Below are 7,742 nucleotides of genomic sequence, written 5' to 3' on the forward strand. Positions count from 1 at the left end.
TGTAGGATGGTCGTAGAACTCTTGATCTAGGCTTTCTTGCATGTTCTTTTTTTGGTTGTGGCTCTGGAGTAGGACATCTGTTCAGGTGGCTATCTCACGTCTGGTTAGTCATGGTTATGTATTATATGGAAGTTAGCTAGTATTATGTGCCTACTTGATCCTTGATTGTTTATATATCGACATATGGTAGTGGTGGGTTGAGGTAGTCCTTCTTTATGTTGTAGGCCAATATACTCGGTGTGGGCTGGCTGTAAGCCGAAGGCACGGAGGCTCGGGAAGAGTGGTTGGGTTCAAGTGGTAGGCAAACAAACCCTGGGTATTCCAGCCCGATGGCTGATTGGACCCGACGCATGCTTCTATGTTTATCGTATCAGGTATTTTAAGGGAAACTCACTAAGATTTGTGCTTACCCATTTGTTTATTGTTTCAGGTATCATCAGGCATCATGGGAAGGCGAAGGCGTGACTGTACGCATTCACCAACAACAATGAAGATTTTCGCGCTTTAATATTACTCTGATTGTTATAAATGTATTTGGAATAAAAGGTTTTCTCCATAACAGATTTATAATTGGGAAGATTTACTTAAATAAAATGAAAATTTTTGGTTGTGAAAATGGGATGTTACAATGCAACAACTATCTCACTCTACCAACCGAAGACACCACTCACATCGAAAACCACTCAAACAGGGAAACTCCCATAACTGTAACTACAACCCAACTCAGCTAATGCATTTCCCAAGACCGAGAAGTCATCAGTCTAAACTCCAGAGACGATAGCCAAACTGATGATCATCCATTTATCATATTAACCCCTAGTCCCTGACTAGGATCACCACCAAACCATTCAGAATGAATACTCAAGACATCCCAATCATGAATTTCAACCCATCCAAATATGGAAACTATGTCCAAAAGGCCTCATATACACACTTGACTTCCAGAAAAGTCATCATTGATCCATTATTCCCATGGGCATAACATTTGTCACTCCAACAGAAAATTTCGCATGGCATTTAAACTCCCATACCAGCACAGGTGCACAACCGGTTGACAAATCGTCCAAGAGACCTACAACGAACTCCATCACGGGTAACTTAACTCAAACGAACCATCCTCACAAAAGAGCAAGGACCATTAAGAAGGAACTGGACAAGCAATTTGTGATAAACAACCATGACCTTTCCAACAAGTCACCTCCTAAGAATGCCCGCCCCAAACTTGCCGACCAATATGCCATTAATACGAATACTATACTACTCAAATGACTAACGAATCAACATACAGGACTCCACTACATAACTGTCAAGTACAACTCATATAAGTTAAATCCATGATGGTTCACGATACGTTGTGACACCATTTAACCATTTGAATAAGAAGCTTACGGTTCTACAATGTTCTTGACATCATCCCACCACGGGCATGAAGACCTACAACTTGCGCCTCAGTGGGCCTATAGGTACATAACCATCCTCCCACTGACCTGGAGGAACCCAATCAACATCACAACACGAGCCATAAAACTGAATAACATGCAAGCTCGACCACCACAGTCTAAACTACTACCGATGCAACATCAGAAGAAACATGATTGCATGAGACCAAAAAATAGTGGAACGCCCGTTCCTTCCTGAAAGAAATAATCAGATGAGAACAATGCCCAAGAGCCAGACCAAATTGGTTGAACTATCGAGATTTCACATTCCCTTTGTGAACACATATCGATCCTTAGGTCGACTGTGTTCCTTTTTCATCACAACCTTACAGAGCACTTGTAAAACCCAAAATTTTGATGTATCAGTCAGATTCACTATGATGGTGCGGAATCCCAATCAAGTGAATTATGCAAAACGTGATATGGAACAAGAACACAAGATGAATCTTCAATGCACATTATATTCAATGATAGTCTAGTACACAAGATTGGTATTACACTCGGTTTTCTCTCCGTTTCTCTCTAGAACTCGTTCTTGGCTGATGGGAATGACACATCTACCCTTTACACGCCTAATAATAGGCTATATATACCTAGACCTAAATAACAAAGGCCCAGCCCAAAACCCAAAAGCTTAACCGAAATCACATGTGATTTCGGTCCAAAAACCACCGAAAACATGTTGTTTTCGGTCCTAGACCGATAACTCTAATATGTATGAAAAGCAAAGTATAAACCACAATTTATGACCTAACAATCTCCCCCTTGGTTTATAGCTTTCTTTTCTCTTCAATCTTCTCTTTGATCTTGACTTTTAGCTTTAATCTTCGATTTCTTCACAACTTCAAGATGAACATATGAATTTCTGCATGAATGACTTCATCTTGAACAGTCAGACTTCCTTTTAAGAATCTGACTTGGAACGCACATTGGGTGTAGAGGCTTCTTGTAAAGGTTCTTTAAAATCAGCACTTTCAGCCTTGAAATACTTCAGAGATAATAACAGAGAGACCGATTCTTCTGGATCACTTCAGCAAGTTCATAGATAGCAGCAAATTAATTGATGAGGCTTCAATGCAATTCGTCACATAACTTCAAATACAGCTTCACCTTGCTTCTGAGGTTGAAAAATTGTATGTTGAAAAATAATCTTCACTTCTTGTTCCTTCGAATGAGTGTTCTTTAACAACCACAAATGCGTCTTGAAAAGTAACCATGACTAAAAAGTCCCTATTGATCATAGAATCATAAAGACCCTTCTCACCACAGTTGTTCAAGGACCCAGCCTTGAATCAGATGGAGACTGCTCGGAATATCTGTGTGAACACGGAGGAACATACTGCGATTTGTTGAGTATCGGAGAACTACTCGTGGCTATTTTTGATGTTATCCCCTGCATATCCTAGATCGTAGACCTCAATGCAGTTTTTCAAGTTAACAAGTTAACTTGGCCCTTGGCGAGACGTTCAGCGATAATCGTGCCTTGCGAGGTGCATCGCCCTGGTGCCATGACAGTTCTTAGGTAAAGAAAATTGACAAGACCAAATTTGAAAACATGTACAGTTTCATACTTTCAATTACTTAGATACAACAGTTCTTAGAAAGATAATGCCTAACTGACAGTTTGTACAGTTGCAAGCCTTTAATTCCTTGTGAAAGTAGTGTGAAGTGTAATGAACGTCAATTCCTTTCCACATTTCTTCTCCTTAATCAAAAAATTCCGATACAGTCTCCTTGAGTCTCATCTTCTTTTGAATTTTCCTTGAGTCCCTTCTTCCTTTCGAATTCGCTTTTTAAGACAAATGAAATTTTGAGATAAAAAAAATAAAAATAAAAATAAACTTAGCACACAATAAAATAACTAAGAATAAAAATAAAAATAAAATATGCTCAAAACAATCGCTCAAAACAATGTTTTTGGATTTTTTTTATTTTTCTAAAGAAAAACAGAAATAAACATATTTTTGGATTTTTGATTTTCATGATTTTTTTTTGTTTTGTTTTTTTTTTAATTCTGCTCCTAAATTTGTGCATAGAGAAAAAATATGAACAAATTTAACAAAAACAAAAATAAGATACAAAATGTACAAAACAGTAACTTTTGGGATCAAAAGTTGTCAAACAATTTAATATCGTTTATCAGCACACACCTGCATGGATAGCTCTGGTCAATCACCAATATTGTGATCCACTTAAACACAAAGGATATTTTCTAGTTGGACTGATTATAAGTGACAAGACGTTGCAACTATATTCCTAAATAGACCATTTTGCTGACGATGACCAAGGATATTGGTGTCCACTTAAATTCAGCAGCGAGATCTACAGTCATCCTTTAGTCATGAGCCAATTCAATTTTAAGCGCACAAGAACGTGTTCCCCACTTCACGACATACCCTAGTCATCAAGGAATTCCAAAGAGCTCTTTACTTTAGATGAGTGTTCAATTATTTGAGCGAGAAGATAGACATAGAGATGCATATGTTGTATCACAGGGCGGATATCCTCCAATCACGCAGAGGGACAAAATATGACTAACATAGATAGAGTGATAGAGAAATAGAAAGTTGCATATGTTGTGTCCCAAGTCAGCTCTTCCGATCACACAGAGGGGACAACATATGACTGACATAGATAGATAGAGAGATGCATAGAAAGAGATTCATAGAGATAGAAATGCACATGTTGCGTCCCAAAAGGATAAGAAATAAAAACAATTTCACATCGACCTACTTTATCAGAACCCCTTAGTCACCCTATCAACACCATAATTAAGGACATAAGTCCGTACGTCGAAGAAGTGTTGAGCCACAGTTCTAGATGATAAGTAACTTTAATGTATCTTGCAGGCTCCCTTGTTTATCTCACTGCTCAATCTATCCAAGTCTCGTATGGTCAGTCCAAATGTAACTATCTAAGTCCAGATCAGTTAACACTGTTAAGACCTTTCATTGTCAACAATGTCTAGTCCTTTCATTTTGAATCCTTCGTGCCTACCAGCACATTGAACACATAGTCTAAACAATTCAGCTTCAATGTATTACACGTATTTCATATTGCCCTTTATCACTAAACTTCATATCACTTCCCAAAAACACTTACGAAAGATAACATATTTTTGAGATTTGTTTTTTGTAGTTTTGATTTCTCCCCCTTAATTTGTGCATGGGGAAGAAAGTGTTGAGTCCATTTGTGTTGCGTCTTTGGCCTTACGTTTTGTATCCGGATTGGGCCTGTCCATCCATGATTATCTAGATTAGTTGGTAGGGTTATACTATATATATGCATGCATGTATGCATTATACAAAGTTGATTATCATGTTGATTATTTGTAACCCTAAAACACCTCTACAGTTGAAGTTCTTTATCGAGCTCTTCTGAGGTGTTGAAGCATTAATCATACGACATATTCAAAGCCATACTCGTGTTCTTAATTACTTTCATAATTGTTTGTGTGCATAGAATCTAACGATCCTAATAGAACGTTGTTCTAACAATTGGTATCAGAGCAGGAGACTGTATGATCAATACACATTCCTTCTGTATTCAGAATTCTTTAGGGTTTCCGCTTTTATCGTATAAATAGAAGTCGTCTTCTTCATATCGACGGTAACTCTGTTTCTGATAAAACCCTAATCTCAAGTTTACAGGTTTGATTCTAGCAGCCCACCATGTCTCACGAAGATTCGCAAACAAATCCCATCAACATCTCAAACAGCATTGGATCTACAACCACGATACCCATTCTCTACACTCAAGACTACGAAGTATGGGCTCATCACTTCGAAGACTACGTGGTTGGATCTGAAGATAATGGCTATCTCATCTGGGAAGCTATCACACTTGGGCCGTTTGTTCACTCAGCAACGAACACAACTGTCAAGTCCCAAAAGGAATACAACAAGCTGGTGGCGGATTTAGACAAGATGCCACAGGACGAGAAAGACAAATTGCTATGTAATGTGAAGGCCATGAGGATGATCAGATTCGCCTTGCAATCTGACACCTTTCGATTGGTTGGTTCATGCACGACGGCCAAAGAAATCTGGGATAGGTTGAAAGAACTCTATTCGACCGATGAAGATCTAGAACACTCCATTCAAACCTTGCTGCTGTCAGAATTTGGAGTTTTCGAACAGAAACCTGAGGAGAAGCTCATACAGACTTTCGATCGGTTCAATCATCTCCTAAGTAAGATGATCAAGCATGGAATAGAGAGGAAGTTGATCGAGCAGAAAGTAACTTTCATGAACGGGCTAAGACCAGAATGGATGGCTGTGGTTTCAACTGTGAAAGCACATGAACAGTTTAAGTCTTACTCTCTGGCGAAACTGGTGGGAATACTTAAGTCCCATGAAAGTGTAGTAACCAAAGAAGCGAAAGTAGTTTCTGGTGTGGGATCGCTGGCACTCGTCTCAAAAGGAAAAAGTGTTGCAGAAGAAGAAGAAGAGTCTGATATGTCTGAGTGTGATCTAACAAACGAGGAGTATGTTATGATGGTATCCAATCCAAAGAAGTTTGCACGGAGAAAATTTCCTGTCAACAAGAACCGAAACTGGCAGGGAAGTTACAGTTCTGAGAAAGTGAAGGATGAAGCGAAAAACTCCTCTCAAAAGGATGAAGAGAAGAAGGAGAGCAAGCTTACAGGAGACTCTGGATACGACTGCAATTACTGTCACGGCAAGAACCATTTTGCCAAAGATTGCATGTTAAGGAAAATGGCTGAGAAAAGAGATGGTGAAGACGATGAGGCGTATTATATGCGAAAGCTGGAAGAGATCAAGAAAAAGAAGGCGACTAACAGTTCTATGAATGCCTTGATTGTACAGGAGAATGCTTATGAAGATGAGTTCAGTGGCGTTGAAGTTTGGTCAACCGATTCTGAAGATGAAGAGGTGAGAAAGCCCACTCATGGAAAGGCTTATGTGGCAAAGGAAGTAGGTTCGGCTGGAAAGTATTTAATTGTCACTACTGGTTCATCAACCGAAAGCACAAATGAAGAACCGAACCTGACCGAGAACAAGTGTTTTGCAGCAAAGCCGGTTAGTGAAAAGATCAACGACTGCGATCGATTGATCAAAAAGGTACAATCCATCCTTGAATCACTTAAACTTCCAATAACAGATTATGAAGAAGAATTAAATGAATTAAAATTTAAATTTACTAACTTAAGTGGTAGTCTCATGCAAACTCGCTTAGCGAATTCTAACCTAACTGACCAACTCAGCAGGGTATCTTCAAAAAGTGAGGAGAGAAGGATGTGGATTGAGCTGAAGGAGGCGGAGTTAGTTAGGGCTAGGGATGAAAGTATTTATTTGCAAAGAGACAATTTAAAGTTTTTAAAACAAAGGAATGTATTTTGTTTAATTGCTAAGCATTTATATACTAATATTGCTCAATTGCATTTAAGTTGTGAGATAGGAAAGAAAAATCACAAGATGATTCTGCCCTTTCTTGAATTTAAGGAAGATGAGGTCATAGCAGAATATGAATCAGTAGTGTCATCAGAAGAGACATCCATGTCTTACAAAATTGGACTGGACAAAATAGAATCCTTCATTGACTCTAAGGAACATAAATGTATGCTCAAAGATCTTTTAGATGAAAATGATAGGTTAAAATTAAAGTCTGAAACCATTGAATCATTTGACTCGTCTAATGCAAAATTGCTTTCTGAACATAAAATAAACTTAGAAAACACGTCTGAATTTGATGAGGAAAGTGAGATGAGTGAAATCTCAGTAGAAGACGTTGTTGATTGCTCTGAGTTTATGAAGAGCGAAATCGAGCATGAGAAACCCCTTATTTCTGAAAACTCGGTTGAATTCGCTCGTCTGTCCAAAGACAAGAAACATAAACTCAAAGAAAAAGCTTTGGTTTATCAAAAGGTTCAAACTGTGCCAAATCAGGTTTATGCAGTTACAGGAGTCACTCCAAAGCAAACGGCAGAGTTAAGAATCTTGGTCGACAAAGATAATGCTGAAGGGTGCGACGACTACTTCTGGTCAGCCCGTATTGACAACGCAGACGAAACCGTAGGCTTGTCTGAGCAGACTTTTTGGAGGGTTAAAGGAAGATATGTTGTTGAACCCAGCAACAAACCCTCGAGCTTTGACAAACCAAGCACAAGTGGAACCAAAGAAATCCCTGAAGATCCAAAGGAAGAACCGAAAGTTCCAACCAAGACTATGACAGAACCACATGTTCCAACAAAGACACCCGAAAGTCAAAAGGAAAAGCCAAAGCCTAGCTTCAATATCCACAAATCTCAGAAGGAGTTAGCTGAACAGAAACGCTTAAGAA

Source organism: Lactuca virosa, chromosome 4 (genome assembly GCF_052849685.1).
Source record: "Lactuca virosa cultivar CGN04683 chromosome 4, Lactuca_virosa_CGN04683_v6, whole genome shotgun sequence".
NCBI classification, from domain to species: domain Eukaryota; kingdom Viridiplantae; phylum Streptophyta; class Magnoliopsida; order Asterales; family Asteraceae; genus Lactuca; species Lactuca virosa.